We start from the raw sequence: 11,300 nt of genomic DNA on the forward strand, positions 1-11,300 counted from the left end.
TTATTTTACTCAGCATAAAACCCTCTATGTCCATCCATGTTGTTGTGAATGGCAAGATTTCATTCTTTCTTGTGGCTGAATAGTAATCCATAATCAATTGTGTATTTTTTTTTTAACGTTTATTTATTTTTGAGAGCCAGAGACAGATAGAGACAGCACAAGTTGGGGAGGGGCAGAGAGAGAGGGAGACAAAGAATTTGAAGCAGGCTCCAGGCTCTGAGCTGTCAGCATAGAGCCTGACACGGGGCTCGAACCCTGAGCCATGAGATCATGACCTCAGCTGAAGTCAGACACTTAACCGATAAGCCTCCCAGGTGCCCCCATTGTGTATGTTTATCACATCTTCTTTATCCATTCATCTATTTGTGGACACTTAGGTTCCTTGCACATCTTGACTATTATAAATAGTGCTGTAATATGCATAGAGCTGCATGTATCTTTTTGAATTAGTCTTTTTGTTTCTTCAGCTAAATACCCAGAAGTGGAATTACTGGGTTGTATGATATTTCTCTTTTTAATTTTTTGAGGTAACTCTGTACTGTTTCCATAGTGGTCGTACCATTTACAGTCCCACAAACAGACTGGTGTGAGGTAATACCTCACTGTGTTTTATTTGTTTTTATTTTAGAGAGAGAGAACACGGGGGAGTTGGGGAGAGGGGCAGAGGATGAGAGAGAGAATCTTTTTTTTTTTATTTTTTTTTAACTTTTATTTATTTTTGAGACAGAGAGAGACAGAGCATGAATGGGGGAGGGTCAGAGAGAGGGAAACACAGAATCTGAAACAGGCTCCAGGCTCTGAGCTGTCAGCACAGAGCCCGATGCGGGGCTTGAATTCATGGACTGCTAGATCATGACCTGAGCCAAAGTCAGCTGCTTAACCGACTAAGCCACCCAGGTGCCCAGAGAGAATCTTAAGCAAACTCCATGACCAGCATGGAGCCTGACTCAGGGCTCAATTCCACAGCCACAAGATCATGACCTGAGCCAAAATCAAGAGTCAGGCACTCAACTGACTGAGCCACTCAGGCACCCCCCTCACTGTAGTTTTGATTTGCAATTCCCTGATTATTAGTGATGTTGAGCATCTTTTCATGTGTCTGTTGGCTTCCTGCATGTCTTCTTTGTAAGAATGTCTGTGCAAATCCTCTGCCCATTTTTAAAATTGGATTATTTGCTTTTATGTGTGTGTTGAGTTGTATGAGTGTGTGTTGAGAATGTATTTTGAATATTAACCTCTTATTGAGTATATCATTTGCAAATATATTGTCTTTCAGTAGGTTGCCTTTTCATTTTGTTGATCATTTCCCTCACTGTGCAAAAAAAAAAAAAAAGTTTTTATTTGATGTAGTACCAATTTTTAATTTTTGCTTTTATTTCTCTTACTTGAGGGGACAGATCTGGAAAAATAGTGCTAAGGCCAGTGTCTAATTACTGTCTATGTTTTCCTTGAGGAGTTTTATGGTATCAGGTCTTACATTTAGGTCTTTAATCCATTTTGAATTTATTTTCATGTTCAGCATAAAAAAGTGGTCCCATTTCATTCTTTTGCATGTATCTGTTCAGTTTTCACAACACTATTTATTGAAGATACTGTCTTTTCCCCGTTGTATATTCTTGTCACATTTGTCATAAATTAATTGACAATATAAGCATGTGTTTATTTCTGGGCTTTCTGTTCTCTTGATCTGTCTATTTTTGTACCAATACCATACTGTTTTTATTACTATAGCTTTGTTGTATAGTTTGAAATCTGGGATTGTGATACCTTCAGCTTTGCTCTTTCTTTCTCAAGATTGCTTTGGCAATTCAATGTCTTCTTTGCACAGTTCCATACAAACTTTAGGATTACTTCTTTTAGTTCTGTGAAAAAATATTATTGGTATTTTGATGAAGATAGCATTGAATCTGTTGATTGTTTTGGGTAAGTATGGACGTTTTAACAGTATTAATTATTCCAGTCAATGAGCATATCTTTTCATTTGTTTGTGTCATTTTTCAATTTTTTTCATCAATGTTTTATAGTTTTCAGAGTGCAGATCTTTCACCTTCTTAGTTACATTTATTCCTAGGTATATTATTCTTTTTGGTGTAATTATAAATGGGATTATTTTCTTTATTTCTTTTTCTATTAGTGTATAGAAATTCAACAGACTTCTGTATAATTGATTTTGTATCCTGCAACTTTCCTGAATTTATTAGTTCTAATAGTCTTTTGGTGGAGTCTTTAGGGTTTTCTACATACTGTATCATGTCATCTGCAAATAATGACAGTTTGACTTTCCCCTAATAGTTTGGATGCTTTTTATTTCTTTTTCTTGTTTGATTTTTGTGGCTAGGACTTCCAGTACTATGTTCAGTAAAAGCAATGAGAGTAGACATCCTTGTCTTATTCCTATCTTAGAGAAAACACTTCCAGCCTTTCACCATTGAGTATGATGTTAGCTATGGGTTTGTCATATATGGCTTTTATTATGTTGAGGTATGTTCCCTCTAAACCCATTTTGTGAAAGTTTTTATCATGAATGTTGAATGTTGTCAGATGTTTTTTTCTGCATTACAATGATCATATGATTTTTATCCTTCATTTTGTTAATGTGATGTATCCCATTGATTGGTTTGCTGATATTGAGTCATCCTTGCATACACTGGACATCCTGAATGATTCTTTCAATGTATTTTTTTTTCAGTTTTAATTTTAATTCCAGTTAGTTAACACACTAATGTATTTTTATTTTTTTATTTTTATTTTTTTTTACATTTATTTATTTTTGAAAGACAGAGTGAGACAGAGTGCAAGTGGAGGAGGGGCAGAGAGAGAAGGAGACACAGAATCTGAAGCAGGCTCCAGGCTCTGAGCAAGCATTCAGCACAGAGCCTGATGCGGGGCTCGAACCCACGAACCGTGAAATCATGACCTGAGCCGAAGTCGGACACTTAACCAACTGAGCCACCCAGGCGCCCCCACTAATATATTTTTAAATTCAGTTTGATAATATTTTGAGGATTTTTGCATCTATGTTCATCAGGAATATTGGTTTGTAATTTTGTTTTTTTGTACTTTGGTTCTGGTAGAATGAATTTGGAAGCAGGCCTTCCTCTTCTATTTTTTAGAATAGTTTGAGAAGAATAGGTATTCTTTTTTTAAAATTTATTTTCAATGTTTATTTATTTTTGAGAGAGGGAGAGCACAAGCAGGGAAGGGGCAGAGAGAGGCTCTGAGCACAGAACCCAACTCAGGGCTTGAACTCACGAACTGTGAGGTCATGACCTGAGCCAAAGTTGGACACTTAACTGACTGAGCCACCCAGGTGCCCCTGATATGGCCTTCTCTTTATGACTTTACCTGTGGAAGGTCCATTCTGCTAGTCTTCAGGTCATTTTCACAATGAGTTTGCATTACATGTAGTTGTTGCCTTGGTGTGTGTCCATGGGAGGAGGTGAGCTCAATCTTCCTTCTGTTGGTGAATCTTCCCCTGCCTGTTGGTGAACACTACTTTCTGAAAATCTAAAATCATTCTTGTTCAGTACATTATGATTGTTACTGTTTAAACAAGAGAGTACTATTAACATCAGCGAATGTTTTACTTCCAAAATGAGGCTACCTTCTGAGCGGGGTTGCCACAGAGCAAATACAGGACAACTCAATTCTTATATCTACTTCTATCTTTAATCTGTTCTGATATGTTGTTTTAGTTGAATTAAATTTAGAGAATCCAGTCTCATACACATATGTAATTGGAGAAGGAAGGAGAATTTTAATAGTTTTTTTAAAAAGATAGTTGTGAATATTCTTCTTTGATATCACACCTCCAAAACCCTACAAGTGATAGTTTCTTAAAGATTAGTAGCAATGTGGAATCTGAAGCTGTATGGATGGACATTTGTATACTGTAACATTAAAATCCACTGATGTATAATGGGGTATCTTGAACTTTGAATGGAACTATGCATTATTTTGTAACATCATGCATTGGTCATTTGGAAAATAGTGGTTCACTGAGGTATACATATCTTCCAAATTCTGATACATCTCATTTGGAATTATCAAAAACTCACATTTATTACCATCGTCACTGATCTCATCAGAAAAGTCCTTAAGAATTAGGAAATTGTCAGGGTGCCTAGGTGGCTCAGTCGGTTGGGTGTCCGACTTCAGCTCAGGTCATGATCTCATGGTCCATGAGTTTGAGCCCCGTGTCAAGGTCTGTGCTAACAGCTTGGAGCCTGGAACCTGCTTCCGATTCTGTGTCTCCCTCTCTCTCTGCCCCTCCCCCGCTCATGCTCTGTCTCTCTCTCTCTCTCTGTCAAAAATAAATAAACATTAAACAAAAATTTTAAAAATAATAATAATAAATAAATAAAAGAATTAGGAAATTGTCAAACTCATGGATGGATACAAGTTTCCCAAAATTCTGAATTTCTCTTGAAAGCTCAAATTTTATCTTTTAACAACAAATGCTGCAGTTTGTTTTCATTGAAGCGACAGACTTCACTACGTTTTGAGACAATATCTGCCAAATACCCAAGTCTGAATAACTGTAGTTTGTCTGTCATTCTTTCAAGTAAAAATGGTGTTCCATATAAAAAAAATGGCTTGTTCAACTCACAACCGAATCACATAAATCCTTGTCCTCAGGACAACCATTGTGCCTAGGTATGCAGCAGGAATGCTGTATGCATTTTGTATCATAGAATTTTTAAAAGACATGGAATTAGTAGTTCATGTGAAATAAAATGAGTAATTATTGCTATTTTATCGAGCATATTATTAAATGAAACTTTTTTTTTCTTTGTGAGTATATAGCAGTGAAGAATGCAATGGCTATCAGTATAGGCTGGTATCACTGCGATGATTTCTGTTAAGGCACCAGCAATTTTACCACCATTGCCTTCGAATTATAGTACAAATGTCAACACAGTTTGCAAGGCAAGTAATGTCTTAGTATTATTTTGTAAATAGTTTTGACCCTGCGGTTACTTGAAAGGTTTTCAGGGACTTCATGTCGTCCACAGACCACATTTTGAGAACTGCTGGCCATAAGCGAACCTAACTTGTAAGTGTGGTAGCAATCCATTTTCACATAATTTGCATTTATGCACAACTTTTCACACTCTCAGACGAGTCTATGCTATTGTAACCAATACTGGCCTAACTGTTCTCACCAACTTAACTGGTAATCATAACCCATCATAGTCTATTCTGGCTCTAGCTCAGTCCCCCATTTCTAACCCTCCGTTCTTCTTGCCAAAATAAAGACTCCTGGCCTCTATTTTTGTCTAACTAGTCAAACCCCCACACTAATTTTCTAATGATTTCATTTTAATTCTTAATCTTGTTGCCAGGAACAAACCTAATCCTTCAGGGTAGGATTTTATTTCATTGTATGTGTTTAATGAATTAAATAAATTCATCGATTTTAAAATGAATTTTCTGTAATCTACTATTTCACTTGCTAGAGAGATGGCATTTGGTTTGGCCTTAAAGAGTGACATGAGTTGGACAGGTGAAATGAGATTGTAGGCTTTTCAAAGTATGAGAAACAATAATAGATGTATGAAGGTAAAAAGGCACAGGGACTTCTTGGGAAGAGGCAAGATGGATGCAAATAAAGGAGTAATTAAAGATAAGGTCAGAAAGGTAGTAAGGGGTCATCTTGTGGAAGATGTTGAAAGCCTAGAGTTTGGTAAGCAATGAGGAGCCACCAGAGGTGTTTCAGCAGAGGCAGAGGTAATGGGGTAATGGGGTAAAACAGGTTCAATTTTCTGATTCAATAAATCAGAAGCATTATTTGCTTAAGATTTATTTGGGAACTAGAGATGAAAAGAATTTGATGGCAAAAAGGGACTTGAGGCAAGAAAACCGGGTTGGAGGCCTGAACTAGGATGGTGACCCTAGAAGGGGAAATAGGTAGAAATAGAGTTTGAAAATACTGTGGGAACTATGATCAGTTAAGTGGTGGTGAGGGAGAAATGGTTGTGAAAAAAATGATTAGAGCTTCAAGCACGAGTTACTGGGAAATGTTTGATGTTATTCACAGGAATCAGGAAGTCAGAAAGAGGAACAGTTTGTGTGAGGCAAAATGTTGTGTTCAGTTCTCTACCTATTAGGCAAATAAGTAGCATACTCAAGGGGGAACTAATTTTGTTGCACTTACAGGAACTGGAACCTAACACATATTAGAAGATTGTGGTTATTAGGCATATAAGTGGCTATCCTCAAGGGGAAACTAATTTTATAGCACTTACAAGAACTGAAAGGTAATAGATAGTAGGATGTTAGAAAATGGTGGTGAGAGCTGGACTGGCTTTATATTGTCTCTTTACAATATAAACACAAAGGGGAAGATGCACTCAGTATTTTAATTCTCTGTAGAGTTTCTCTGTAGACATCTGTAGCTTTTCTGTGGTCCATATATCACAAAGACATCTGTAATAAAGTGATACATGTTTATTGAATGATTTGTATTGTTCTTTATTATGCTAAATGGTGTCAGTTGATCCTCACAACCACACTTAGATATTTTTAATTGGATTTTCATAAGAGAAATCAAGGTGCAAAGAGGCTCAGTAACTTTCTCAAGGGCAAACGAGAATGACATTTAAAACCAGGTTCTGTACAGTTTCAAAGTTCTTGTTTCTTCTACTCTATATGGCTAAAGTATTTACTTGCCCTTGTGCTTTTTCCTTTTCACAAAATGAAAAGGAAGTAGTACCTTTTAGCATGGAGTATTGGTTTTTACTATCTGATTGCATCCAGAGATTCATGTAATTCTTGCTTAGGACATCTATCTTAAGAAAGGCTTGTACTCAGGGACTCTTTTTTTTTCTTACAATTTTATTGAGATATATTTGACATAACATCACTGTATAAGTTTAAGGTTATAGCATAAAGATTATGTTATTAAATTATTACTGCAATAAGTTTAGTTAGCATCCATCATCTTATATACATAAAATAAAAGGAGAAAGTAAAAAAAATTTTTTTTCTCCTTTGGTGATAAGAACTCTTTGAACAATTTTCCCATTTATCACACAGCTATGTTGACTATAGTCAGCATGCTGTATGTCACATCCCTAGTACTAATTTATCTTATAACTGGACCATCTTCCTTCAATTCCCCTCTCGTTACTCCCTGCCTCTGGTAACCACAAATATGATCTTTTTTTTTTTTTTTATGTGTTTGATTTTTTAAAAAGATTCTGCATGTAAGTGAGGTCTTTCAGTATTTGTCTTTTTTAAAAAATATTTTTAATGTTTATTTATTTTGGAGAGAGAGAGACAGAGAGTGAGAGCAGGGAAGGGGCTGAAAGAGAGACAGGATACATAGCAGGCTCCAGCTCTGAGCTGTCAGCACAGAGCCCGACGTAGGGCTTGAAATCATGAACCATGAGATCGTGACCAGACCCGAAGTCGGATGCTTAACCAACTGAGCCACTCAGGCACTCCCTTACGGTGTTTGTCTTAATCTGTCTGACTAATTTCCCATAACATAATGTCCTCAAGGTCCACCCATGTTGTCCCAAATGGCGGGATTCCCTCATTTTTATGGCTAAATACAATTCTGTTGTATATAGATACCACAGTTTCTTTATCCATTCATCTACTGATGGACACTTAGGTTGTTTCCATATCTTGGCTATTACAAACAATGCTATGATGAAAATAGGGGTACAGATATCCTTTTGAGTTAGTGTTTTTGTTTCTTTCAATGTATTCCCAGAAGTGAAATTGCTCGATCAAATGGTATTTCTATTTTTAATTTTTTGAGAAATCTCCATACTGTTTTTCATAGTGGTTGTACCAGTTTACAGTCTCACCAACAGAGCACAAGTTTTCCCCTTTTCCCACATCCTTGCCAGCATTTGTTATCTCTTGTCTTTTTGGTGATAGCTATTCTAACAAGCTTGAGGAGAGATCTCACTGTGGTTTTCATTTGCATTTCCTTAATGATTAATGCTGTTGAACATCTTTTCATGTACTTGTTGGCCTTTCATGTATCTTCTTTAGAAAAATGTCTATTTAGATTTTTTGCCCACTTTTAATTGGATTATTATAATTATGGCTTTTACTCCCTGTTATCCCTAGGGTTGAATGGGTAACATTTTGTATTGCAAAAACATACCAGTTATTTAATTTGACAGTTTTCAAAGAAAGTCTCATGGAAAGTCTTAGACATGAGGTGGAGATCAGGGTCCTTCAGTCTGTGAAAAGAAAAGGGAAGGAAAGCACAATGGTTTGAGTAACTCAGGGGAACCACAGATCTCATGTTCTCTAAAGGAGAGTAGGAGGAGGTACCTGGGTGGCTCAGTAGGTTAAGTGTGCAACTTTGGCTCAGGTCATGATCTCCCGGTTTGTGAGTTAGAACCCTACATTAGGCTCCCTGCTGTCAGCAAAAGCCCACTTTGAATCCTCTATCCCCCTCTCTTTCTGCCCTTTCCCCATTCACATTCTGTCTCCCTCTCTCCCTCCTTCTCTCCCGCTCTCTTCCCCTCTCTCTCTCTCTGTCCCCCTCCCTCCTTTCCTCTCCCCCTCCCCCTCCCTCTCAAAAATAACATTAAAAAAAAAAAAGTAGAAAGAGTTACTCCAAGAACATTGTGGGTGAATTGTTTTTTCCTCAACTAGTGTCTGACATGAGGAAACTAAGAAAATTTCCTTATTACACTAAATTCAGACCCTGCAAAATCAGAATCCTGTATATCATGAGATGGTTAAATTAGGCCTCCTAATTGCTTTTATATAATCACCTATAAAAGACAAAATGGCATTCTGATAAGCCAGAATACCTGCAAAACAAATTTAAATGTATCTGCATTGGATCCAGTATCTATGTATCATACCTAATATCTATATTCTTTTAGTTCATTCAATCAATATGTATAAATTCCCTACTATATGCCAGCACTGAGGATACAGTGTTTATAAGACAGATATGATCCCTGAACTAATGGAACTTGCAGTCTCCTGGGGGGAAATAGGCATTAAATTAACAATGCATTCACTTTTACCTGCATAACAAACAAATATCTTTTGAGGTTTTATGCTAGGTGTAGGAGATACCAAAATTGCTGCCCTCAAGAAAGTGAAAGTTGAAGCTACTTGGTGGGAATGCATTACATTGGTAAAACTTTTCTAATTACTACTTAAAAAAATTTTTTTTAAGATTTTATTTTTAAGCAATTTCTACACCCAACAGAGGGCTCGAACTCACACCTCTAAGATCAAGAGTTGCACACTGAGCCAGCCAGGCACCCCTCTAATTGTTATTTTTAATGACCAGTAATGCTGGACATCTCCATTGCCTCATAACATGATCCAACTCAAATACCCTTTCTGTTCAAATCCCCATCTCAATCCATTTGCACCTATTATGAAATACTATCACTTGTTACCACTGAAGGCTAATCGAAAGACCCTATGAATTCTTCCACTAAACAGAATTTCTCTGCCATATTGAACCTCAGCTGACATGAAACAGGCCTATTCATTTCTGTTTCAGAAAGCAGAAAGCTGCTTTTTCTTTGATCTGAGGGTTATGGAATTCACAAGGTCTGAAAATCCCATTTTAGAAAATGGCATGGTAGAGAACCTGAACATAAAGACCCTGGTCCAATAGCTTTATGTGTAGGAGTTGTCCTTATGTGTTAACAAGAGATTGGATTGTAAGAAATGAATTACCTCACATTTATGGTTTAAAACGCCTCTTTAAGGCAATGTCACCTGAGGCAAAGGTAAGCTGATCACAGTGCTCTCAGAAAATATCAGAGGGACTGTTTCTGAGTCATCAGACAAATAAGAACTTCTATCCTTTGAGTTCACCCCTCTAAAAGGAAGGTCTCAAAGCATATAGAGCATTTAGGTTTCTGATCCCAATTTTGGAGCTATGTAGTTAATCATCACTCCTATTAGCTGACGATCATCAGTACAAGGAATCCAAATGCCAGGACTGGTAAAGACTACAATTTGAGATCTATTACCTTTATGCAATAATTTTAATAATGAATAACCTTTTAAAAGTTCACTCTGGTCTCCTCCAACTAAAGAAAAATATAAAACTCAAATAGTATTTCCTAAAAAATTCCATAGTGTTCCAAAATTTGGAAATGTGTATTTAAGTAGAAACTTACTGCTTCATGGAATGCTTTTTTTTTTTTAATTGGTAGACTCAAGGGAGAACAGAGGTATGTATAATATGCTGCTAAACTGATTTTCTGAAATAAAAGCAAAAACAAAAAAACCAACAACTCTGATTTCAAGTATCTCCTGATTTCTGTAGCAAAAATACCCCCACCATGGCCAGTTTCAAGTTACCAACCTGAAATCACTGAACTTAGAGTTGGGAAGAGATGTGCACAGTCAGCTCTCATGAGCCTATGGAAGCCAGCTCCCCAGCACCCACTGACTGTGATCTGGGGGAAAGATAAATATTAATTTATTTTTTGTTAAAGAGCCAAAAGGCTACATTTTTTTTCCAAGGTAGTTCTTAGAAAATCCAGTTTTTGGAATTATACGTGTGTTTGGTTTTAATATTTTATCAAACTAAGGATTCCTCTTATAAATCTTTCCAGTACTGTATACTTTGATGTGATTTAGGTTTAAATGTTTTCCCTAATGAGAAATACAAAGATGTAAATGTTTGTTAGCAAGACAGTGATATTAGAAAGACTTATGTTGGTCAACTTGGCAGTAATGTTTCTATTCCATTGGATGAGAAAAATTTACATCTAAATTTATATTTATTTATGTCCACCAGATGGCAGACATTTCACAGCAACCTTACAAATAAGGCACATCTTCATTTCTATAAGACTGAACAATAATTTTTGAAGATTCTAAATGAAATTGAAAGCACTTTGATTAAACAACAAATGCAGGAGCACATTTGCAAACTGGATTGTTCTCTTATTTTCCCCACTCCAGCCCACACCTTTCTTTGGGTTCCAGAGGGCATTATCTGAGTGTTCTTTTCTGATATTTTCATTATGGAAACATCTGAATTTGAACATGGCTGAAACTGAACTTTGAATCTTTCCTTCCCCTCCACTTCTCTTTTAGCTTTTTCTTCCAGCTGCTCATTTCAGAAACCCTTGATAATTTCACATTTCCTGATTTCTATATTGAAGTCATCATCAATCCTACTGATTTTTTTGTTTATTTATTTATTCTGAGAGAGAGAGACAGAGACAGAGACAGAGAGAGGAAATCCGAAGCAGGGCTCCACACTGTCAGCCCAGAGCCCAGCACTGGGCTTGAACTCACAAACCATGAGATCATGACCTGAGCTGAAGAAATCCAGAGCC

The 11,300-nt window shown here is 36.7% G+C and overlaps 1 long non-coding RNA gene across 1 annotated transcript in view; it reads left to right on the forward strand.

Moving 5' to 3' along the window:
- The window catches only part of LOC123592132, a 32,342-nt gene extending 21,463 nt beyond the window's left edge, over positions 1-10,879 (forward strand). The window contains exon 4 of the long non-coding RNA XR_006709598.1: positions 10,754-10,879. This is a non-coding gene — a long non-coding RNA (uncharacterized LOC123592132). The remainder of the gene's footprint in view (positions 1-10,753) is intronic.
- The last annotated feature ends 421 nt before the right edge of the window (positions 10,880-11,300 follow it).

This window comes from Leopardus geoffroyi, chromosome B4 (assembly GCF_018350155.1).
Source record: "Leopardus geoffroyi isolate Oge1 chromosome B4, O.geoffroyi_Oge1_pat1.0, whole genome shotgun sequence".
Lineage (NCBI taxonomy): Eukaryota > Metazoa > Chordata > Mammalia > Carnivora > Felidae > Leopardus > Leopardus geoffroyi.